The following is a 25267-nucleotide window of genomic DNA, read 5'->3' on the forward strand; positions in this document are numbered from 1 at the left end:
GAGGTTCCATGGTGTAATGGTTAGCACTTTGGACTTTGAATCCAATGATCCGAGTTCAAATCTCGGTGGGACCGTTTTATGACTCTTGACCAAATCATTTTCTTTCAAGTGTATTCATTAATATCACATATCTAATACCGGTAGGGTGAACAATTAATTTATTGATTATACTCTAAAAGTTTATTAGATGTGAGCAAATAATAGAAATTTTACAATACCTGGAAACTAAAAGGCTCAAAATAATGAGAGATTTTACAAACTCACTCTGGTTTCTCAAACTCATCACAGGGGCCTGATGCAAGACATTACTTTTTAAAATCTTACTGTTATTGTTAAGGCGAACAAGGAACTTTTTCATTGCAAAGCATTCATTAAAACAAAACTTGAGGAGTCAAACTTTGTATTACGGGGACCGAAGATGTGCAGTTTGAATAATAATCTTGAAATTCAGACGTACAAAGATTTTACACACTGATTTTCAACAGTAAATCCACAACCAAAAAAGTTGAATCTTTTGAAAGACATGTCAAAGGTGTGAATCTGAAATTCACTTTTAAAGACATTCACAATGAAATGCAATGTGTAAGTCCAGCATGTTGTCAGCTAAGAAATCAGCAAAAATGAACTATCTCATTACTGGCCATATAGATGAGAAAGGAAAATAAACTCATGTTTACAATGTGGATGTGAAAGAACAGTTTCTAGGTTCAGCTTCAATATTTATGTTAATGAATAATTGATATGTTCATATTGTCTAACAGCTATCTAGACGGATAAAGCTATGTATGCATCTATACATACTTATGCGTTCATACGCATCAGTATAAAACATTGATATTATGTTTTTTCTAGACCAAATTCTAAAAAATGAGTTAAACAGTGAATCTCATAATTGTAGTAGGTCCCACCGAGATTTGAACTCGGATCGCTGGATTCAGAGTCCAGAGTGCTAACCATTACACCATGGAACCCTCTCACACAAGAGTGACTTTTCCATTGAGACAAAAGAGAGCGCATCAGTGATGGCCTTCTCTTATATTGATAAAAAGATATCTCATTTGAATGGTCATAGTGGATAGAGCTTTAATGTGATTTGATTCTTTTCAGCTATATTCTCTATAAAAGTGTTAAATATTCAAATGTTTATCTGAATATAAAAGTTATATCACACTGTTCATCTTTGCCTGTAGCATAATAAAACAGTCTACATTTCCAGACTACTGAAGCAATGTCTCTGTCTCCTGCATGGGTGGCTCCATAGAGCAATGGTTGGCAATTTGGACTTTGCATCCAATGATCCGATTTGAAACCTTGGAGGGACTTTTTTTATTACTCTTGAGCTTTTCCATTTCTTCATCTTTGTTCATTGATAGCTCAAATCCAACACCAGTAGGTTGAAATAGTCAATTATTGAATGCTTTCAAAATGTCCATCAGCTTGAACAAGTTGCATCAATACAAACTTTAAAATACTTTGACATCAAATTTCTTCACAAAGTAGTTAGCCATTATAAAATCATATTCTGATTTTCTCAAACGCATTTCAGATGGGTGATTCACAGCATCACTTTTTTAAGCTTTCCCGCTATTGATAAGGCGAAAATAGCACATTTTGAATGAGAAGTTATCTTCAATCAAACATAGAGGAACCCAAATGATGATCTCATTCAGCTAGTAAAAATGTTGTTTTATATTAGTATGGAAATCGTGAAAAGAAAATGTTTTTCATGCTGATTTACAACAGTTGATCTCCAATCGTAAAATATAAGCTTTTGGTCGGAGGCATCACAGGTACTGATCAAATTCTAATTTTTGAACATTGTTCACAAATCATATGATATGCTTTATATACATAAACTGTATTGTTGGATCAATACTGAGTAAAAAGTGACTATCTCAATTTCAGGACATATAAAAGAGAAAGAAGTAGAAACTCATGTTTCAAATGCTGAGAGGCAACAACTGTTCATGATTTTCACCTCCACTAATTATATTTATTTTTATAATCTATATGTTTATGTTTTCCTATAAATATACAGAGACGTATAGCGATATATACAGAGATACATATGTACAGGTTGATTTTTACATGTTTATAAGTAAATGTGATGTTGTTCCAAATAAAACTTCTAAGAACTGAATGGAAAAGAAAATTGTAAAGTTCAGATAAGTCCCACTGAAATTTGTACTCAGATCCCTGTTTTCAGAGTCCAGAGTGCTAACCATGACACCATCCACCCTCCCGTACCAGGGTGAGCTTTCCATTTTGACAGAAGAGATTTGCCTCAGGGGGCAACTTATCTTTCATTGAAAAATATTATCTCACATAAAAACCACTGTTCAACAGAGTTATAACGTTATTTGAGTCTTTTGGGCAACATCCTTCCCCAACATAGTTCAATATGCAAAAGTTTACCAGAATAGGAAAGCAATCCAATACAGTTTCTCTTTGACAGTAGAATATTAAAAACTTTGACATTTCCACATTCCTGCAGCAGTTTATGCTCCTTTCACATGGGAGGTTCCATGGTGTAATGGTTAGCACTTTGGACTTTGAATCCAATGATCCGAGTTCAAATCTCGGTGGGACCATTTTATGACTCTTGACCAAATCATTTTCTTTCAAGTGTATTCATTAATATCACATATCTAATACCGGTAGGGTGAACAATTAATTTATTGATTATACTCTAAAAGTTTATTAGATGTGAGCAAATAATAGAAATTTTACCATACCTGGAAACTAAATGGCTCAAAATAATGAGAGATTTTACAAACTCACTCTGGTTTCTCAAACTCATCACAGGGGCCTGATGCAAGACATTACTTTTTAAAATCTTACTGTTATTGTTAAGGCGAACAAGAAACTTTTTCATTGCAAAGCATTCATTAAAACAAAACTTGAGGAGTCAAACTTTGTATTACGGGGACCGAAGATGTGCAGTTTGAATAATAATCTTGAAATTCAGACGTACAAAGATTTTACACACTGATTTTCAACAGTAAATCCACAACCAAAAAAGTTGAATCTTTTGAAAGACATGTCAAAGGTGTGAATCTGAAATTCACTTTTAAAGACATTCACAATGAAATGCACTGTGTAAGTCCAGCATGTTGTCAGCTAAGAAATCAGCAAAAATGAACTATCTCATTACTGGCCATATAGATGAGAAAGGAAAATAAACTCATTTTTACAATGTGGATGTGAAAGAACAGTTTCTAGGTTCAGCTTCAATATTTATGTTAATGAATAATTGATATGTTCATATTGTCTAACAGCTATCTAGACGGATAAAGCTATGTATGCATCTATACATACTTATGCGTTCATACGCATCAGTATAAAACATTGATATTATGTTTTTTCTAGACCAAATTCTAAAAAATGAGTTAAACAGTGAATCTCATAATTGTAGTAGGTCCCACCGAGATTTGAACTCGGATCGCTGGATTCAGAGTCCAGAGTGCTAACCATTACACCATGGAACCCTCTCACACAAGAGTGACTTTTCCATTGAGACAAAAGAGAGCGCATCAGTGATGGCCTTCTCTTATATTGATAAAAAGATATCTCATTTGAATGGTCATAGTGGATAGAGCTTTAATGTGATTTGATTCTTTTCAGCTATATTCTCTATAAAAGTGTTAAATATTCAAATGTTTATCTGAATATAAAAGTTATATCACAATGTTCATCTTTGCCTGTAGCATAATAAAACAGTCTACATTTCCAGACTACTGAAGCAATGTCTCTGTCTCCTGCATGGGTGGCTCCATAGAGCAATGGTTGGCAATTTGGACTTTGCAGCCAATGATCCGATTTGAAACCTTGGAGGGACTTTTTTTATTTCTCTTGAGCTTTTCCATTTCTTCATCTTTGTTCATTGATAGCTCAAATCCAACACCAGTAGGTTGAAATAGTCAATTATTGAATGCTTTCAAAATGTCCATCAGCTTGAACAAGTTACATCAATACAAACTTTAAAATACTTTGACATCAAATTTCTTCACAAAGTAGTTATCCATTATAAAATCATATTCTGATTTTCTCAAACGCATTTCAGATGGGTGATTCACAGCATCACTTTTTTAAGCTTTCCCGCTATTGATAAGGCGAAAATAGCACATTTTGAATGAGAAGTTTTCTTCAATCAAACATAGAGGAACCCAAATGATGATCTCATTCAGCTAGTAAAAATGTTGTTTTATATTAGTATGGAAATCATGAAAAGAAAATGTTTTTCATGCTGATTTACAACAGTTGATCTCCAATCGTAAAATATAAGCTTTTGGTCGGAGGCATCACAGGTACTGATGAAATTCTAATTTTTGAACATTGTTCACAAATCATATGATATGCTTTATATACATAAACTGTATTGTTGGATCAATACTGAGTAAAAAGTGACTATCTCAATTTCAGGACATATAAAAGAGAAAGAAGTAGAAACTCATGTTTCAAATGCTGAGAGGCAACAACTGTTCATGATTTTCACCTCCACTAATTATATTTATTTTTATAATCTATATGTTTATATTTTCCTATAAATATACAGAGACATATAGCTATATATACAGAGATACATATGTACAGGTTGATTTTTACATGTTTATAAGTAAATGTGATGTTGTTCCAAATAAAACTTCTAAGAACTGAATGGAAAAGGAAATTGTAAAGTTCAGATAAGTCCCACTGAAATTTGTACTCAGATCCCTGTTTTCAGAGTCCAGAGTGCTAACCATGACACCATCCACCTTCCCGTACCAGGGTGAGCTTTCCATTTTGACAGAAGAGATTTGCCTCAGGGGGCAACTTATCTTTCATTGAAAAATATTATCTCACATAAAAACCACTGTTCAACAGAGTTATAACGTTATTTGAGTCTTTTGGGCAACATCCTTCCCCAACATAGTTCAATATGCAAAAGTTTACCAGAATAGGAAAGCAATCCAATAAAGTTTCTCTTTGACAGTAGAATATTAAAAACTTTGACATTTCCACATTCCTGCAGCAGTTTATGCTCCTTTCACATGGGAGGTTCCATGGTGTAATGGTTAGCACTTTGGACTTTGAATCCAATGATCCAAGTTCAAATCTCGGTGGGACCATTTTATGACTCTTGACCAAATCATTTTCTTTCAAGTGTATTCATTAATATCACATATCTAATACCGGTAGGGTGAACAATTAATTTATTGATTATACTCTAAAAGTTTATTAGATGTGAGCAAATAATAGAAATTTTACAATACCTGGAAACTAAATGGCTCAAAATAATGAGAGATTTTACAAACTCACTCTGGTTTCTCAAACTCATCACAGGGGCCTGATGCAAGACATTACTTTTTAAAATCTTACTGTTATTGTTAAGGCGAACAAGGAACTTTTTCATTGCAAAGCATTCATTAAAACAAAACTTGAGGAGTCAAACTTTGTATTACGGGGACCGAAGATGTGCAGTCTGAATAATAATCTTGAAATTCAGACGTACAAAGATTTTACACACTGATTTTCAACAGTAAATCCACAACCAAAAAAGTTGAATCTTTTGAAAGACATGTCAAAGGTGTGAATCTGAAATTCACTTTTAAAGACATTCACAATGAAATGCACTGTGTAAGTCCAGCATGTTGTCAGCTAAGAAATCAGCAAAAATGAACTATCTCATTACTGGCCATATAGATGAGAAAGGAAAATAAACTCATGTTTACAATGTGGATGTGAAAGAATAGTTTCTAGGTTCAGCTTCAATATTTATGTTAATGAATAATTGATATGTTCATATTGTCTAACAGCTATCTAGACGGATAAAGCTATGTATGCATCTATACATACTTATGCGTTCATACGCATCAGTATAAAACATTGATATGTTTTTTCTAGACCAAATTCTAAAAAATGAGTTAAACAGTGAATCTCATAATTGTAGTAGGTCCCACCGAGATTTGAACTCGGATTGCTGGATTCAGAGTCCAGAGTGCTAACCATTACACCATGGAACCCTCTCACACAAGAGTGACTTTTCCATTGAGACAAAAGAGAGCGCATCAGTGATGGCCTTCTCTTATATTGATAAAAAGATATCTCATTTGAATGGTCATAGTGGATAGAGCTTTAATGTGATTTGATTCTTTTCAGCTATATTCTCTATAAAAGTGTTAAATATTCAAATGTGTATCTGAATATAAAAGTTATATCACACTGTTCATCTTTGCCTGTAGCATAATAAAACAGTCTACATTTCCAGACTACTGAAGCAATGTCTCTGTCTCCTGCATGGGTGGCTCCATAGAGCAATGGTTGGCAATTTGGACTTTGCATCCAATGATCCGATTTGAAACCTTGGAGGGACTTTTTTTATTACTCTTGAGCTTTTCCATTTCTTCATCTTTGTTCATTGATAGCTCAAATCCAACACCAGTAGGTTGAAATAGTCAATTATTGAATGCTTTCAAAATGTCCATCAGCTTGAACAAGTTACATCAATACAAACTTTAAAATACTTTGACATCAAATTTCTTCACAAAGTAGTTAGCCATTATAAAATCATATTCTGATTTTCTCAAACGCATTTCAGATGGGTGATTCACAGCATCACTTTTTTAAGCTTTCCCGCTATTGATAAGGCGAAAATAGCACATTTTGAATGAGAAGTTTTCTTCAATCAAACATAGAGGAACCCAAATGATGATCTCATTCAGCTAGTAAAAATGTTGTTTTATATTAGTATGGAAATCGTGAAAAGAAAATGTTTTTCATGCTGATTTACAACAGTTGATCTCCAATCGTAAAATATAAGCTTTTGGTCGGAGGCATCACAGGTACTGATCAAATTCTAATTTTTGAACATTGTTCACAAATCATATGATATGCTTTATATACATAAACTGTATTGTTGGATCAATACTGAGTAAAAAGTGACTATCTCAATTTCAGGACATATAAAAGAGAAAGAAGTAGAAACTCATGTTTCAAATGCTGAGAGGCAACAACTGTTCATGATTTTCACCTCCACTAATTATATTTATTTTTATAATCTATATGTTTATGTTTTCCTATAAATATACAGAGACGTATAGCTATATATACAGAGATACATATGTACAGGTTGATTTTTACATGTTTATAAGTAAATGTGATGTTGTTCCAAATAAAACTTCTAAGAACTGAATGGAAAAGAAAATTGTAAAGTTCAGATAAGTCCCACTGAAATTTGTACTCAGATCCCTGTTTTCAGAGTCCAGAGTGCTAACCATGACACCATCCACCCTCCCGTACCAGGGTGAGCTTTCCATTTTGACAGAAGAGATTTGCCTCAGGGGGCAACTTATCTTTCATTGAAAAATATTATCTCACATAAAAACCACTGTTCAACAGAGTTATAACGTTATTTGAGTCTTTTGGGCAACATCCTTCCCCAACATAGTTCAATATGCAAAAGTTTACCAGAATAGGAAAGCAATCCAATACAGTTTCTCTTTGACAGTAGAATATTAAAAACTTTGACATTTCCACATTCCTGCAGCAGTTTATGCTCCTTTCACATGGGAGGTTCCATGGTGTAATGGTTAGCACTTTGGACTTTGAATCCAATGATCCGAGTTCAAATCTCGGTGGGACCATTTTATGACTCTTGACCAAATCATTTTCTTTCAAGTGTATTCATTAATATCACATATCTAATACCGGTAGGGTGAACAATTAATTTATTGATTATACTCTAAAAGTTTATTAGATGTGAGCAAATAATAGAAATTTTACCATACCTGGAAACTAAATGGCTCAAAATAATGAGAGATTTTACAAACTCACTCTGGTTTCTCAAACTCATCACAGGGGCCTGATGCAAGACATTACTTTTTAAAATCTTACTGTTATTGTTAAGGCGAACAAGGAACTTTTTCATTGCAAAGCATTCATTAAAACAAAACTTGAGGAGTCAAACTTTGTATTACGGGGACCGAAGAAGTGCAGTTTGAATAATAATCTTGAAATTCAGACGTACAAAGATTTTACACACTGATTTTCAACAGTAAATCCACAACCAAAAAAGTTGAATCTTTTGAAAGACATGTCAAAGGTGTGAATCTGAAATTCACTTTTAAAGACATTCACAATGAAATGCACTGTGTAAGTCCAGCATGTTGTCAGCTAAGAAATCAGCAAAAATGAACTATCTCATTACTGGCCATATAGATGAGAAAGGAAAATAAACTCATTTTTACAATGTGGATGTGAAAGAACAGTTTCTAGGTTCAGCTTCAATATTTATGTTAATGAATAATTGATATGTTCATATTGTCTAACAGCTATCTAGACGGATAAAGCTATGTATGCATCTATACATACTTATGCGTTCATACGCATCAGTATAAAACATTGATATTATGTTTTTTCTAGACCAAATTCTAAAAAATGAGTTAAACAGTGAATCTCATAATTGTAGTAGGTCCCACCGAGATTTGAACTCGGATCGCTGGATTCAGAGTCCAGAGTGCTAACCATTACACCATGGAACCCTCTCACACAAGAGTGACTTTTCCATTGAGACAAAAGAGAGCGCATCAGTGATGGCCTTCTCTTATATTGATAAAAAGATATCTCATTTGAATGGTCATAGTGGATAGAGCTTTAATGTGATTTGATTCTTTTCAGCTATATTCTCTATAAAAGTGTTAAATATTCAAATGTTTATCTGAATATAAAAGTTATATCACAATGTTCATCTTTGCCTGTAGCATAATAAAACAGTCTACATTTCCAGACTACTGAAGCAATGTCTCTGTCTCCTGCATGGGTGGCTCCATAGAGCAATGGTTGGCAATTTGGACTTTGCAGCCAATGATCCGATTTGAAACCTTGGAGGGACTTTTTTTATTTCTCTTGAGCTTTTCCATTTCTTCATCTTTGTTCATTGATAGCTCAAATCCAACACCAGTAGGTTGAAATAGTCAATTATTGAATGCTTTCAAAATGTCCATCAGCTTGAACAAGTTACATCAATACAAACTTTAAAATACTTTGACATCAAATTTCTTCACAAAGTAGTTATCCATTATAAAATCATATTCTGATTTTCTCAAACGCATTTCAGATGGGTGATTCACAGCATCACTTTTTTAAGCTTTCCCGCTATTGATAAGGCGAAAATAGCACATTTTGAATGAGAAGTTTTCTTCAATCAAACATAGAGGAACCCAAATGATGATCTCATTCAGCTAGTAAAAATGTTGTTTTATATTAGTATGGAAATCGTGAAAAGAAAATGTTTTTCATGCTGATTTACAACAGTTGATCTCCAATCGTAAAATATAAGCTTTTGGTCGGAGGCATCACAGGTACTGATCAAATTCTAATTTTTGAACATTGTTCACAAATCATATGATATGCTTTATATACATAAACTGTATTGTTGGATCAATACTGAGTAAAAAGTGACTATCTCAATTTCAGGACATATAAAAGAGAAAGAAGTAGAAACTCATGTTTCAAATGCTGAGAGGCAACAACTGTTCATGATTTTCACCTCCACTAATTATATTTATTTTTATAATCTATATGTTTATATTTTCCTATAAATATACAGAGACATATAGCTATATATACAGAGATACATATGTACAGGTTGATTTTTACATGTTTATAAGTAAATGTGATGTTGTTCCAAATAAAACTTCTAAGAACTGAATGGAAAAGAAAATTGTAAAGTTCAGATAAGTCCCACTGAAATTTGTACTCAGATCCCTGTTTTCAGAGTCCAGAGTGCTAACCATGACACCATCCACCCTCCCGTACCAGGGTGAGCTTTCCATTTTGACAGAAGAGATTTGCCTCAGGGGGCAACTTATCTTTCATTGAAAAATATTATCTCACATAAAAACCACTGTTCAACAGAGTTATAACGTTATTTGAGTCTTTTGGGCAACATCCTTCCCCAACATAGTTCAATATGCAAAAGTTTACCAGAATAGGAAAGCAATCCAATAAAGTTTCTCTTTGACAGTAGAATATTAAAAACTTTGACATTTCCACATTCCTGCAGCAGTTTATGCTCCTTTCACATGGGAGGTTCCATGGTGTAATGGTTAGCACTTTGGACTTTGAATCCAATGATCCAAGTTCAAATCTCGGTGGGACCATTTTATGACTCTTGACCAAATAATTTTCTTTCAAGTGTATTCATTAATATCACATATCTAATACCGGTAGGGTGAACAATTAATTTATTGATTATACTCTAAAAGTTTATTAGATGTGAGCAAATAATAGAAATTTTACAATACCTGGAAACTAAATGGCTCAAAATAATGAGAGATTTTACAAACTCACTCTGGTTTCTCAAACTCATCACAGGGGCCTGATGCAAGACATTACTTTTTAAAATCTTACTGTTATTGTTAAGGCGAACAAGGAACTTTTTCATTGCAAAGCATTCATTAAAACAAAACTTGAGGAGTCAAACTTTGTATTACGGGGACCGAAGATGTGCAGTCTGAATAATAATCTTGAAATTCAGACGTACAAAGATTTTACACACTGATTTTCAACAGTAAATCCACAACCAAAAAAGTTGAATCTTTTGAAAGACATGTCAAAGGTGTGAATCTGAAATTCACTTTTAAAGACATTCACAATGAAATGCACTGTGTAAGTCCAGCATGTTGTCAGCTAAGAAATCAGCAAAAATGAACTATCTCATTACTGGCCATATAGATGAGAAAGGAAAATAAACTCATGTTTACAATGTGGATGTGAAAGAACAGTTTCTAGGTTCAGCTTCAATATTTATGTTAATGAATAATTGATATGTTCATATTGTCTAACAGCTATCTAGACGGATAAAGCTATGTATGCATCTATACATACTTATGCGTTCATACGCATCAGTATAAAACATTGATATTATGTTTTTTCTAGACCAAATTCTAAAAAATGAGTTAAACAGTGAATCTCATAATTGTAGTAGGTCCCACCGAGATTTGAACTCGGATTGCTGGATTCAGAGTCCAGAGTGCTAACCATTACACCATGGAACCCTCTCACACAAGAGTGACTTTTCCATTGAGACAAAAGAGAGCGCATCAGTGATGGCCTTCTCTTATATTGATAAAAAGATATCTCATTTGAATGGTCATAGTGGATAGAGCTTTAATGTGATTTGATTCTTTTCAGCTATATTCTCTATAAAAGTGTTAAATATTCAAATGTTTATCTGAATATAAAAGTTATATCACACTGTTCATCTTTGCCTGTAGCATAATAAAACAGTCTACATTTCCAGACTACTGAAGCAATGTCTCTGTCGCCTGCATGGGTGGCTCCATAGAGCAATGGTTGGCAATTTGGACTTTGCATCCAATGATCCGATTTGAAACCTTGGAGGGACTTTTTTTATTACTCTTGAGCTTTTCCATTTCTTCATCTTTGTTCATTGATAGCTCAAATCCAACACCAGTAGGTTGAAATAGTCAATTATTGAATGCTTTCAAAATGTCCATCAGCTTGAACAAGTTACATCAATACAAACTTTAAAATACTTTGACATCAAATTTCTTCACAAAGTAGTTAGCCATTATAAAATCATATTCTGATTTTCTCAAACGCATTTCAGATGGGTGATTCACAGCATCACTTTTTTAAGCTTTCCCGCTATTGATAAGGCGAAAATAGCACATTTTGAATGAGAAGTTTTCTTCAATCAAACATAGAGGAACCCAAATGATGATCTCATTCAGCTAGTAAAAATGTTGTTTTATATTAGTATGGAAATCGTGAAAAGAAAATGTTTTTCATGCTGATTTACAACAGTTGATCTCCAATCGTAAAATATAAGCTTTTGGTCGGAGGCATCACAGGTACTGATCAAATTCTAATTTTTGAACATTGTTCACAAATCATATGATATGCTTTATATACATAAACTGTATTGTTGGATCAATACTGAGTAAAAAGTGACTATCTCAATTTCAGGACATATAAAAGAGAAAGAAGTAGAAACTCATGTTTCAAATGCTGAGAGGCAACAACTGTTCATGATTTTCACCTCCACTAATTATATTTATTTTTATAATCTATATGTTTATGTTTTCCTATAAATATACAGAGACGTATAGCTATATATACAGAGATACATATGTACAGGTTGATTTTTACATGTTTATAAGTAAATGTGATGTTGTTCTAAATAAAACTTCTAAGAACTGAATGGAAAAGAAAATTGTAAAGTTCAGATAAGTCCCACTGAAATTTGTACTCAGATCCCTGTTTTCAGAGTCCAGAGTGCTAACCATGACACCATCCACCCTCCCGTACCAGGGTGAGCTTTCCATTTTGACAGAAGAGATTTGCCTCAGGGGGCAACTTATCTTTCATTGAAAAATATTATCTCACATAAAAACCACTGTTCAACAGAGTTATAACGTTATTTGAGTCTTTTGGGCAACATCCTTCCCCAACATAGTTCAATATGCAAAAGTTTACCAGAATAGGAAAGCAATCCAATACAGTTTCTCTTTGACAGTAGAATATTAAAAACTTTGACATTTCCACATTCCTGCAGCAGTTTATGCTCCTTTCACATGGGAGGTTCCATGGTGTAATGGTTAGCACTTTGGACTTTGAATCCAATGATCCGAGTTCAAATCTCGGTGGGACCATTTTATGACTCTTGACCAAATCATTTTCTTTCAAGTGTATTCATTAATATCACATATCTAATACCGGTAGGGTGAACAATTAATTTATTGATTATACTCTAAAAGTTTATTAGATGTGAGCAAATAATAGAAATTTTACCATACCTGGAAACTAAATGGCTCAAAATAATGAGAGATTTTACAAACTCACTCTGGTTTCTCAAACTCATCACAGGGGCCTGATGCAAGACATTACTTTTTAAAATCTTACTGTTATTGTTAAGGCGAACAAGGAACTTTTTCATTGCAAAGCATTCATTAAAACAAAACTTGAGGAGTCAAACTTTGTATTACGGGGACCGAAGATGTGCAGTCTGAATAATAATCTTGAAATTCAGACGTACAAAGATTTTACACACTGATTTTCAACAGTAAATCCACAACCAAAAAAGTTGAATCTTTTGAAAGACATGTCAAAGGTGTGAATCTGAAATTCACTTTTAAAGACATTCACAATGAAATGCACTGTGTAAGTCCAGCATGTTGTCAGCTAAGAAATCAGCAAAAATGAACTATCTCATTACTGGCCATATAGATGAGAAAGGAAAATAAACTCATGTTTACAATGTGGATGTGAAAGAATAGTTTCTAGGTTCAGCTTCAATATTTATGTTAATGAATAATTGATATGTTCATATTGTCTAACAGCTATCTAGACGGATAAAGCTATGTATGCATCTATACATACTTATGCGTTCATACGCATCAGTATAAAACATTGATATGTTTTTTCTAGACCAAATTCTAAAAAATGAGTTAAACAGTGAATCTCATAATTGTAGTAGGTCCCACCGAGATTTGAACTCGGATTGCTGGATTCAGAGTCCAGAGTGCTAACCATTACACCATGGAACCCTCTCACACAAGAGTGACTTTTCCATTGAGACAAAAGAGAGCGCATCAGTGATGGCCTTCTCTTATATTGATAAAAAGATATCTCATTTGAATGGTCATAGTGGATAGAGCTTTAATGTGATTTGATTCTTTTCAGCTATATTCTCTATAAAAGTGTTAAATATTCAAATGTGTATCTGAATATAAAAGTTATATCACACTGTTCATCTTTGCCTGTAGCATAATAAAACAGTCTACATTTCCAGACTACTGAAGCAATGTCTCTGTCTCCTGCATGGGTGGCTCCATAGAGCAATGGTTGGCAATTTGGACTTTGCATCCAATGATCCGATTTGAAACCTTGGAGGGACTTTTTTTATTACTCTTGAGCTTTTCCATTTCTTCATCTTTGTTCATTGATAGCTCAAATCCAACACCAGTAGGTTGAAATAGTCAATTATTGAATGCTTTCAAAATGTCCATCAGCTTGAACAAGTTACATCAATACAAACTTTAAAATACTTTGACATCAAATTTCTTCACAAAGTAGTTAGCCATTATAAAATCATATTCTGATTTTCTCAAACGCATTTCAGATGGGTGATTCACAGCATCACTTTTTTAAGCTTTCCCGCTATTGATAAGGCGAAAATAGCACATTTTGAATGAGAAGTTTTCTTCAATCAAACATAGAGGAACCCAAATGATGATCTCATTCAGCTAGTAAAAATGTTGTTTTATATTAGTATGGAAATCGTGAAAAGAAAATGTTTTTCATGCTGATTTACAACAGTTGATCTCCAATCGTAAAATATAAGCTTTTGGTCGGAGGCATCACAGGTACTGATCAAATTCTAATTTTTGAACATTGTTCACAAATCATATGATATGCTTTATATACATAAACTGTATTGTTGGATCAATACTGAGTAAAAAGTGACTATCTCAATTTCAGGACATATAAAAGAGAAAGAAGTAGAAACTCATGTTTCAAATGCTGAGAGGCAACAACTGTTCATGATTTTCACCTCCACTAATTATATTTATTTTTATAATCTATATGTTTATGTTTTCCTATAAATATACAGAGACGTATAGCTATATATACAGAGATACATATGTACAGGTTGATTTTTACATGTTTATAAGTAAATGTGATGTTGTTCCAAATAAAACTTCTAAGAACTGAATGGAAAAGAAAATTGTAAAGTTCAGATAAGTCCCACTGAAATTTGTACTCAGATCCCTGTTTTCAGAGTCCAGAGTGCTAACCATGACACCATCCACCCTCCCGTACCAGGGTGAGCTTTCCATTTTGACAGAAGAGATTTGCCTCAGGGGGCAACTTATCTTTCATTGAAAAATATTATCTCACATAAAAACCACTGTTCAACAGAGTTATAACGTTATTTGAGTCTTTTGGGCAACATCCTTCCCCAACATAGTTCAATATGCAAAAGTTTACCAGAATAGGAAAGCAATCCAATACAGTTTCTCTTTGACAGTAGAATATTAAAAACTTTGACATTTCCACATTCCTGCAGCAGTTTATGCTCCTTTCACATGGGAGGTTCCATGGTGTAATGGTTAGCACTTTGGACTTTGAATCCAATGATCCGAGTTCAAATCTCGGTGGGACCATTTTATGACTCTTGACCAAATCATTTTCTTTCAAGTGTATTCATTAATATCACATATCTAATACCGGTAGGGTGAACAATTAATTTATTGATTATACTCTAAAAGTTTATTAGATGTGAGCAAATAATAGAAATTTTACCATACCTGGAAACTAAATGGCTCAAAATAATGAGAGATTTTACAAACTCACTCTGGTTTCTCAAACTCATCACAGGGGCCTGATGCAAGACATTACTTTTTAAAATCTTACTGTTATTGTTAAGGCGAACAAGGAACTTTTTCATTGCAAAGCATTCATTAAAACAAAACTTGAGGAGTCAAACTTTGTATTACGGGGACCGAAGAAGTGCAGTTTGAATAATAATCTTGAAATTCAGACGTACAAAGATTTTACACACTGATTTTCAACAGTAAATCCACAACCAAAAAAGTTGAATCTTTTGAAAGACATGTCAAAGGTGTGAATCTGAAATTCACTTTTAAAGACATTCACAATGAAATGCACTGTGTAAGTCCAGCATGTTGTCAGCTAAGAAATCAGCAAAAATGAACTATCTCATTACTGGCCATATAGATGAGAAAGGAAAATAAACTCATTTTTACAATGTGGATGTGAAAGAACAGTTTCTAGGTTCAGCTTCAATATTTATGTTAATGAATAATTGATATGTTCATATTGTCTAACAGCTATCTAGACGGATAAAGCTATGTATGCATCTATACATACTTATGCGTTCATACGCATCAGTATAAAACATTGATATTATGTTTTTTCTAGACCAAATTCTAAAAAATGAGTTAAACAGTGAATCTCATAATTGTAGTAGGTCCCACCGAGATTTGAACTCGGATCGCTGGATTCAGAGTCCAGAGTGCTAACCATTACACCATGGAACCCTCTCACACAAGAGTGACTTTTCCATTGAGACAAAAGAGAGCGCATCAGTGATGGCCTTCTCTTATATTGATAAAAAGATATCTCATTTGAATGGTCATAGTGGATAGAGCTTTAATGTGATTTGATTCTTTTCAGCTATATTCTCTATAAAAGTGTTAAATATTCAAATGTTTATCTGAATATAAAAGTTATATCACAATGTTCATCTTTGCCTGTAGCATAATAAAACAGTCTACATTTCCAGACTACTGAAGCAATGTCTCTGTCTCCTGCATGGGTGGCTCCATAGAGCAATGGTTGGCAATTTGGACTTTGCAGCCAATGATCCGATTTGAAACCTTGGAGGGACTTTTTTTATTTCTCTTGAGCTTTTCCATTTCTTCATCTTTGTTCATTGATAGCTCAAATCCAACACCAGTAGGTTGAAATAGTCAATTATTGAATGCTTTCAAAATGTCCATCAGCTTGAACAAGTTACATCAATACAAACTTTAAAATACTTTGACATCAAATTTCTTCACAAAGTAGTTATCCATTATAAAATCATATTCTGATTTTCTCAAACGCATTTCAGATGGGTGATTCACAGCATCACTTTTTTAAGCTTTCCCGCTATTGATAAGGCGAAAATAGCACATTTTGAATGAGAAGTTTTCTTCAATCAAACATAGAGGAACCCAAATGATGATCTCATTCAGCTAGTAAAAATGTTGTTTTATATTAGTATGGAAATCGTGAAAAGAAAATGTTTTTCATGCTGATTTACAACAGTTGATCTCCAATCGTAAAATATAAGCTTTTGGTCGGAGGCATCACAGGTACTGATCAAATTCTAATTTTTGAACATTGTTCACAAATCATATGATATGCTTTATATACATAAACTGTATTGTTGGATCAATACTGAGTAAAAAGTGACTATCTCAATTTCAGGACATATAAAAGAGAAAGAAGTAGAAACTCATGTTTCAAATGCTGAGAGGCAACAACTGTTCATGATTTTCACCTCCACTAATTATATTTATTTTTATAATCTATATGTTTATATTTTCCTATAAATATACAGAGACATATAGCTATATATACAGAGATACATATGTACAGGTTGATTTTTACATGTTTATAAGTAAATGTGATGTTGTTCCAAATAAAACTTCTAAGAACTGAATGGAAAAGAAAATTGTAAAGTTCAGATAAGTCCCACTGAAATTTGTACTCAGATCCCTGTTTTCAGAGTCCAGAGTGCTAACCATGACACCATCCACCCTCCCGTACCAGGGTGAGCTTTCCATTTTGACAGAAGAGATTTGCCTCAGGGGGCAACTTATCTTTCATTGAAAAATATTATCTCACATAAAAACCACTGTTCAACAGAGTTATAACGTTATTTGAGTCTTTTGGGCAACATCCTTCCCCAACATAGTTCAATATGCAAAAGTTTACCAGAATAGGAAAGCAATCCAATAAAGTTTCTCTTTGACAGTAGAATATTAAAAACTTTGACATTTCCACATTCCTGCAGCAGTTTATGCTCCTTTCACATGGGAGGTTCCATGGTGTAATGGTTAGCACTTTGGACTTTGAATCCAATGATCCAAGTTCAAATCTCGGTGGGACCATTTTATGACTCTTGACCAAATAATTTTCTTTCAAGTGTATTCATTAATATCACATATCTAATACCGGTAGGGTGAACAATTAATTTATTGATTATACTCTAAAAGTTTATTAGATGTGAGCAAATAATAGAAATTTTACAATACCTGGAAACTAAATGGCTCAAAATAATGAGAGATTTTACAAACTCACTCTGGTTTCTCAAACTCATCACAGGGGCCTGATGCAAGACATTACTTTTTAAAATCTTACTGTTATTGTTAAGGCGAACAAGGAACTTTTTCATTGCAAAGCATTCATTAAAACAAAACTTGAGGAGTCAAACTTTGTATTACGGGGACCGAAGATGTGCAGTCTGAATAATAATCTTGAAATTCAGACGTACAAAGATTTTACACACTGATTTTCAACAGTAAATCCACAACCAAAAAAGTTGAATCTTTTGAAAGACATGTCAAAGGTGTGAATCTGAAATTCACTTTTAAAGACATTCACAATGAAATGCACTGTGTAAGTCCAGCATGTTGTCAGCTAAGAAATCAGCAAAAATGAACTATCTCATTACTGGCCATATAGATGAGAAAGGAAAATAAACTCATGTTTACAATGTGGATGTGAAAGAACAGTTTCTAGGTTCAGCTTCAATATTTATGTTAATGAATAATTGATATGTTCATATTGTCTAACAGCTATCTAGACGGATAAAGCTATGTATGCATCTATACATACTTATGCGTTCATACGCATCAGTATAAAACATTGATATTATGTTTTTTCTAGACCAAATTCTAAAAAATGAGTTAAACAGTGAATCTCATAATTGTAGTAGGTCCCACCGAGATTTGAACTCGGATTGCTGGATTCAGAGTCCAGAGTGCTAACCATTACACCATGGAACCCTCTCACACAAGAGTGACTTTTCCATTGAGACAAAAGAGAGCGCATCAGTGATGGCCTTCTCTTATATTGATAAAAAGATATCTCATTTGAATGGTCATAGTGGATAGAGCTTTAATGTGATTTGATTCTTTTCAGCTATATTCTCTATAAAAGTGTTAAATATTCAAATGTTTATCTGAATATAAAAGTTATATCACACTGTTCATCTTTGCCTGTAGCATAATAAAACAGTCTACATTTCCAGACTACTGAAGCAATGTCTCTGTCTCCTGCATGGGTGGCTCCATAGAGCAATGGTTGGCAATTTGGACTTTGCATCCAATGATCCGATTTGAAACCTTGGAGGGACTTTTTTTATTACTCTTGAGCTTTTCCATTTCTTCATCTTTGTTCATTGATAGCTCAAATCCAACACCAGTAGGTTGAAATAGTCAATTATTGAATGCTTTCAAAATGTCCATCAGCTTGAACAAGTTACATCAATACAAACTTTAAAATACTTTGACATCAAATTTCTTCACAAAGTAGTTAGCCATTATAAAATCATATTCTGATTTTCTCAAACGCATTTCAGATGGGTGATTCACAGCATCACTTTTTTAAGCTTTCCCGCTATTGATAAGGCGAAAATAGCACATTTTGAATGAGAAGTTTTCTTCAATCAAACATAGAGGAACCCAAATGATGATCTCATTCAGCTAGTAAAAATGTTGTTTTATATTAGTATGGAAATCGTGAAAAGAAAATGTTTTTCATGCTGATTTACAACAGTTGATCTCCAATCGTAAAATATAAGCTTTTGGTCGGAGGCATCACAGGTACTGATCAAATTCTAATTTTTGAACATTGTTCACAAATCATATGATATGCTTTATATACATAAACTGTATTGTTGGATCAATACTGAGTAAAAAGTGACTATCTCAATTTCAGGACATATAAAAGAGAAAGAAGTAGAAACTCATGTTTCAAATGCTGAGAGGCAACAACTGTTCATGATTTTCACCTCCACTAATTATATTTATTTTTATAATCTATATGTTTATGTTTTCCTATAAATATACAGAGACGTATAGCTATATATACAGAGATACATATGTACAGGTTGATTTTTACATGTTTATAAGTAAATGTGATGTTGTTCTAAATAAAACTTCTAAGAACTGAATGGAAAAGAAAATTGTAAAGTTCAGATAAGTCCCACTGAAATTTGTACTCAGATCCCTGTTTTCAGAGTCCAGAGTGCTAACCATGACACCATCCACCCTCCCGTACCAGGGTGAGCTTTCCATTTTGACAGAAGAGATTTGCCTCAGGGGGCAACTTATCTTTCATTGAAAAATATTATCTCACATAAAAACCACTGTTCAACAGAGTTATAACGTTATTTGAGTCTTTTGGGCAACATCCTTCCCCAACATAGTTCAATATGCAAAAGTTTACCAGAATAGGAAAGCAATCCAATACAGTTTCTCTTTGACAGTAGAATATTAAAAACTTTGACATTTCCACATTCCTGCAGCAGTTTATGCTCCTTTCACATGGGAGGTTCCATGGTGTAATGGTTAGCACTTTGGACTTTGAATCCAATGATCCGAGTTCAAATCTCGGTGGGACCATTTTATGACTCTTGACCAAATCATTTTCTTTCAAGTGTATTCATTAATATCACATATCTAATACCGGTAGGGTGAACAATTAATTTATTGATTATACTCTAAAAGTTTATTAGATGTGAGCAAATAATAGAAATTTTACCATACCTGGAAACTAAATGGCTCAAAATAATGAGAGATTTTACAAACTCACTCTGGTTTCTCAAACTCATCACAGGGGCCTGATGCAAGACATTACTTTTTAAAATCTTACTGTTATTGTTAAGGCGAACAAGGAACTTTTTCATTGCAAAGCATTCATTAAAACAAAACTTGAGGAGTCAAACTTTGTATTACGGGGACCGAAGATGTGCAGTCTGAATAATAATCTTGAAATTCAGACGTACAAAGATTTTACACACTGATTTTCAACAGTAAATCCACAACCAAAAAAGTTGAATCTTTTGAAAGACATGTCAAAGGTGTGAATCTGAAATTCACTTTTAAAGACATTCACAATGAAATGCACTGTGTAAGTCCAGCATGTTGTCAGCTAAGAAATCAGCAAAAATGAACTATCTCATTACTGGCCATATAGATGAGAAAGGAAAATAAACTCATGTTTACAATGTGGATGTGAAAGAATAGTTTCTAGGTTCAGCTTCAATATTTATGTTAATGAATAATTGATATGTTCATATTGTCTAACAGCTATCTAGACGGATAAAGCTATGTATGCATCTATACATACTTATGCGTTCATACGCATCAGTATAAAACATTGATATTATGTTTTTTCTAGACCAAATTCTAAAAAATGAGTTTAACAGTGAATCTCATAATTGTAGTAGGTCCCACCGAGATTTGAACTCGGATCGTTGGATTCAGAGTCCAGAGTGCTAACCATTACACCATGGAACCCTCTCACACAAGAGTGACTTTTCCATTGAGACAAAAGAGAGCGCATCAGTGATGGCCTTCTCTTATATTGATAAAAAGATATCTCATTTGAATGGTCATAGTGGATAGAGCTTTAATGTGATTTGATTCTTTTCAGCTATATTCTCTATAAAAGTGTTAAATATTCAAATGTTTATCTGAATATAAAAGTTATATCACACTGTTCATCTTTGCCTGTAGCATAATAAAACAGTCTACATTTCCAGACTACTGAAGCAATGTCTCTGTCTCCTGCATGGGTGGCTCCATAGAGCAATGGTTGGCAATTTGGACTTTGCATCCAATGATCCGATTTGAAACCTTGGAGGGACTTTTTTTATTACTCTTGAGCTTTTCCATTTCTTCATCTTTGTTCATTGATAGCTCAAATCCAACACCAGTAGGTTGAAATAGTCAATTATTGAATGCTTTCAAAATGTCCATCAGCTTGAACAAGTTACATCAATACAAACTTTAAAATACTTTGACATCAAATTTCTTCACAAAGTAGTTAGCCATTATAAAATCATATTCTGATTTTCTCAAACGCATTTCAGATGGGTGATTCACAGCATCACTTTTTTAAGCTTTCCCGCTATTGATAAGGCGAAAATAGCACATTTTGAATGAGAAGTTTTCTTCAATCAAACATAGAGGAACCCAAATGATGATCTCATTCAGCTAGTAAAAATGTTGTTTTATATTAGTATGGAAATCGTGAAAAGAAAATGTTTTTCATGCTGATTTACAACAGTTGATCTCCAATCGTAAAATATAAGCTTTTGGTCGGAGGCATCACAGGTACTGATCAAATTCTAATTTTTGAACATTGTTCACAAATCATATGATATGCTTTATATACATAAACTGTATTGTTGGATCAATACTGAGTAAAAAGTGACTATCTCAATTTCAGGACATATAAAAGAGAAAGAAGTAGAAACTCATGTTTCAAATGCTGAGAGGCAACAACTGTTCATGATTTTCACCTCCACTAATTATATTTATTTTTATAATCTATATGTTTATGTTTTCCTATAAATATACAGAGACGTATAGCTATATATACAGAGATACATATGTACAGGTTGATTTTTACATGTTTATAAGTAAATGTGATGTTGTTCTAAATAAAACTTCTAAGAACTGAATGGAAAAGAAAATTGTAAAGTTCAGATAAGTCCCACTGAAATTTGTACTCAGATCCCTGTTTTCAGAGTCCAGAGTGCTAACCATGACACCATCCACCCTCCCGTACCAGGGTGAGCTTTCCATTTTGACAGAAGAGATTTGCCTCAGGGGGCAACTTATCTTTCATTGAAAAATATTATCTCACATAAAAACCACTGTTCAACAGAGTTATAACGTTATTTGAGTCTTTTGGGCAACATCCTTCCCCAACATAGTTCAATATGCAAAAGTTTACCAGAATAGGAAAGCAATCCAATACAGTTTCTCTTTGACAGTAGAATATTAAAAACTTTGACATTTCCACATTCCTGCAGCAGTTTATGCTCCTTTCACATGGGAGGTTCCATGGTGTAATGGTTAGCACTTTGGACTTTGAATCCAATGATCCGAGTTCAAATCTCGGTGGGACCATTTTATGACTCTTGACCAAATCATTTTCTTTCAAGTGTATTCATTAATATCACATATCTAATACCGGTAGGGTGAACAATTAATTTATTGATTATACTCTAAAAGTTTATTAGATGTGAGCAAATAATAGAAATTTTACCATACCTGGAAACTAAATGGCTCAAAATAATGAGAGATTTTACAAACTCACTCTGGTTTCTCAAACTCATCACAGGGGCCTGATGCAAGACATTACTTTTTAAAATCTTACTGTTATTGTTAAGGCGAACAAGGAACTTTTTCATTGCAAAGCATTCATTAAAACAAAACTTGAGGAGTCAAACTTTGTATTACGGGGACCGAAGATGTGCAGTCTGAATAATAATCTTGAAATTCAGACGTACAAAGATTTTACACACTGATTTTCAACAGTAAATCCACAACCAAAAAAGTTGAATCTTTTGAAAGACATGTCAAAGGTGTGAATCTGAAATTCACTTTTAAAGACATTCACAATGAAATGCACTGTGTAAGTCCAGCATGTTGTTAGCTAAGAAATCAGCAAAAATGAACTATCTCATTACTGGCCATATAGATGAGAAAGGAAAATAAACTCATGTTTACAATGTGGATGTGAAAGAATAGTTTCTAGGTTCAGCTTCAATATTTATGTTAATGAATAATTGATATGTTCATATTGTCTAACAGCTATCTAGACGGATAAAGCTATGTATGCATCTATACATACTTATGCGTTCATACGCATCAGTATAAAACATTGATATTATGTTTTTTCTAGACCAAATTCTAAAAAATGAGTTTAACAGTGAATCTCATAATTGTAGTAGGTCCCACCGAGATTTGAACTCGGATCGCTGGATTCAGAGTCCAGAGTGCTAACCATTACACCATGGAACCCTCTCACACAAGAGTGACTTTTCCATTGAGACAAAAGAGAGCGCATCAGTGATGGCCTTCTCTTATATTGATAAAAAGATATCTCATTTGAATGGTCATAGTGGATAGAGCTTTAATGTGATTTGATTCTTTTCAGCTATATTCTCTATAAAAGTGTTAAATATTCAAATGTTTATCTGAATATAAAAGTTATATCACACTGTTCATCTTTGCCTGTAGCATAATAAAACAGTCTACATTTCCAGACTACTGAAGCAATGTCTCTGTCTCCTGCATGGGTGGCTCCATAGAGCAATGGTTGGCAATTTGGACTTTGCATCCAATGATCCGATTTGAAACCTTGGAGGGACTTTTTTTATTACTCTTGAGCTTTTCCATTTCTTCATCTTTGTTCATTGATAGCTCAAATCCAACACCAGTAGGTTGAAATAGTCAATTATTGAATGCTTTCAAAATGTCCATCAGCTTGAACAAGTTACATCAATACAAACTTTAAAATACTTTGACATCAAATTTCTTCACAAAGTAGTTAGCCATTATAAAATCATATTCTGATTTTCTCAAACGCATTTCAGATGGGTGATTCACAGCATCACTTTTTTAAGCTTTCCCGCTATTGATAAGGCGAAAATAGCACATTTTGAATGAGAAGTTTTCTTCAATCAAACATAGAGGAACCCAAATGATGATCTCATTCAGCTAGTAAAAATGTTGTTTTATATTAGTATGGAAATCGTGAAAAGAAAATGTTTTTCATGCTGATTTACAACAGTTGATCTCCAATCGTAAAATATAAGCTTTTGGTCGGAGGCATCACAGGTACTGATCAAATTCTAATTTTTGAACATTGTTCACAAATCATATGATATGCTTTATATACATAAACTGTATTGTTGGATCAATACTGAGTAAAAAGTGACTATCTCAATTTCAGGACATATAAAAGAGAAAGAAGTAGAAACTCATGTTTCAAATGCTGAGAGGCAACAACTGTTCATGATTTTCACCTCCACTAATTATATTTATTTTTATAATCTATATGTTTATATTTTCCTATAAATATACAGAGACATATAGCTATATATACAGAGATACATATGTACAGGTTGATTTTTACATGTTTATAAGTAAATGTGATGTTGTTCCAAATAAAACTTCTAAGAACTGAATGGAAAAGAAAATTGTAAAGTTCAGATAAGTCCCACTGAAATTTGTACTCAGATCCCTGTTTTCAGAGTCCAGAGTGCTAACCATGACACCATCCACCCTCCCGTACCAGGGTGAGCTTTCCATTTTGACAGAAGAGATTAGCCTCAGGGGGCAACTTATCTTTCATTGAAAAATATTATCTCACATAAAAACCACTGTTCAACAGAGTTATAACGTTATTTGAGTCTTTTGGGCAACATCCTTCCCCAACATAGTTCAATATGCAAAAGTTTACCAGAATAGGAAAGCAATCCAATACAGTTTCTCTTTGACAGTAGAATATTAAAAACTTTGACATTTCCACATTCCTGCAGCAGTTTATGCTCCTTTCACATGGGAGGTTCCATGGTGTAATGGTTAGCACTTTGGACTTTGAATCCAATGATCTGAGTTCAAATCTCGGTGGGACCATTTTATGACTCTTGACCAAATCATTTTCT

The 25267-nt window shown here is 33.4% G+C and overlaps 18 non-coding genes across 18 annotated transcripts; 8 read left to right on the forward strand and 10 right to left on the reverse strand.

Annotated features, from left to right (window-relative positions):
- The first annotated feature begins 2 nt into the window (after positions 1-2).
- TRNAQ-UUG (transfer RNA glutamine (anticodon UUG)) lies at positions 3-74 on the forward strand. Its single transcript has one exon. It is a non-coding gene; the product is annotated as a tRNA-Gln (tRNA).
- An 825-nt stretch (positions 75-899) lies between these two features.
- On the reverse strand, positions 900-971 carry TRNAQ-CUG (transfer RNA glutamine (anticodon CUG)). The gene has a single exon. It is a non-coding gene; the product is annotated as a tRNA-Gln (tRNA).
- A 1548-nt stretch (positions 972-2519) lies between these two features.
- Positions 2520-2591, forward strand: TRNAQ-UUG (transfer RNA glutamine (anticodon UUG)). The gene has a single exon. It is a non-coding gene; the product is annotated as a tRNA-Gln (tRNA).
- Positions 2592-3416: 825 nt separating this feature from the next.
- Positions 3417-3488, reverse strand: TRNAQ-CUG (transfer RNA glutamine (anticodon CUG)). The gene has a single exon. It is a non-coding gene; the product is annotated as a tRNA-Gln (tRNA).
- Positions 3489-5930: 2442 nt separating this feature from the next.
- Positions 5931-6002, reverse strand: TRNAQ-CUG (transfer RNA glutamine (anticodon CUG)). Its single transcript has one exon. It is a non-coding gene; the product is annotated as a tRNA-Gln (tRNA).
- A 1548-nt stretch (positions 6003-7550) lies between these two features.
- TRNAQ-UUG (transfer RNA glutamine (anticodon UUG)) lies at positions 7551-7622 on the forward strand. Its single transcript has one exon. It is a non-coding gene; the product is annotated as a tRNA-Gln (tRNA).
- An 825-nt stretch (positions 7623-8447) lies between these two features.
- On the reverse strand, positions 8448-8519 carry TRNAQ-CUG (transfer RNA glutamine (anticodon CUG)). The gene has a single exon. It is a non-coding gene; the product is annotated as a tRNA-Gln (tRNA).
- A 2445-nt stretch (positions 8520-10964) lies between these two features.
- On the reverse strand, positions 10965-11036 carry TRNAQ-CUG (transfer RNA glutamine (anticodon CUG)). The gene has a single exon. It is a non-coding gene; the product is annotated as a tRNA-Gln (tRNA).
- Positions 11037-12584: 1548 nt separating this feature from the next.
- On the forward strand, positions 12585-12656 carry TRNAQ-UUG (transfer RNA glutamine (anticodon UUG)). Its single transcript has one exon. It is a non-coding gene; the product is annotated as a tRNA-Gln (tRNA).
- Positions 12657-13478: 822 nt separating this feature from the next.
- Positions 13479-13550, reverse strand: TRNAQ-CUG (transfer RNA glutamine (anticodon CUG)). Its single transcript has one exon. It is a non-coding gene; the product is annotated as a tRNA-Gln (tRNA).
- A 1548-nt stretch (positions 13551-15098) lies between these two features.
- Positions 15099-15170, forward strand: TRNAQ-UUG (transfer RNA glutamine (anticodon UUG)). Its single transcript has one exon. It is a non-coding gene; the product is annotated as a tRNA-Gln (tRNA).
- Positions 15171-15995: 825 nt separating this feature from the next.
- Positions 15996-16067, reverse strand: TRNAQ-CUG (transfer RNA glutamine (anticodon CUG)). The gene has a single exon. It is a non-coding gene; the product is annotated as a tRNA-Gln (tRNA).
- A 2445-nt stretch (positions 16068-18512) lies between these two features.
- On the reverse strand, positions 18513-18584 carry TRNAQ-CUG (transfer RNA glutamine (anticodon CUG)). Its single transcript has one exon. It is a non-coding gene; the product is annotated as a tRNA-Gln (tRNA).
- Positions 18585-20132: 1548 nt separating this feature from the next.
- Positions 20133-20204, forward strand: TRNAQ-UUG (transfer RNA glutamine (anticodon UUG)). The gene has a single exon. It is a non-coding gene; the product is annotated as a tRNA-Gln (tRNA).
- Positions 20205-21029: 825 nt separating this feature from the next.
- Positions 21030-21101, reverse strand: TRNAQ-CUG (transfer RNA glutamine (anticodon CUG)). The gene has a single exon. It is a non-coding gene; the product is annotated as a tRNA-Gln (tRNA).
- Positions 21102-22649: 1548 nt separating this feature from the next.
- On the forward strand, positions 22650-22721 carry TRNAQ-UUG (transfer RNA glutamine (anticodon UUG)). The gene has a single exon. It is a non-coding gene; the product is annotated as a tRNA-Gln (tRNA).
- An 825-nt stretch (positions 22722-23546) lies between these two features.
- TRNAQ-CUG (transfer RNA glutamine (anticodon CUG)) lies at positions 23547-23618 on the reverse strand. The gene has a single exon. It is a non-coding gene; the product is annotated as a tRNA-Gln (tRNA).
- A 1548-nt stretch (positions 23619-25166) lies between these two features.
- TRNAQ-UUG (transfer RNA glutamine (anticodon UUG)) lies at positions 25167-25238 on the forward strand. Its single transcript has one exon. It is a non-coding gene; the product is annotated as a tRNA-Gln (tRNA).
- Positions 25239-25267: the final 29 nt, after the last annotated feature.

Source organism: Triturus cristatus, chromosome 5_2, assembly GCF_964204655.1.
Source record: "Triturus cristatus chromosome 5_2, aTriCri1.1, whole genome shotgun sequence".
In the NCBI taxonomy this organism is placed as follows: domain Eukaryota; kingdom Metazoa; phylum Chordata; class Amphibia; order Caudata; family Salamandridae; genus Triturus; species Triturus cristatus.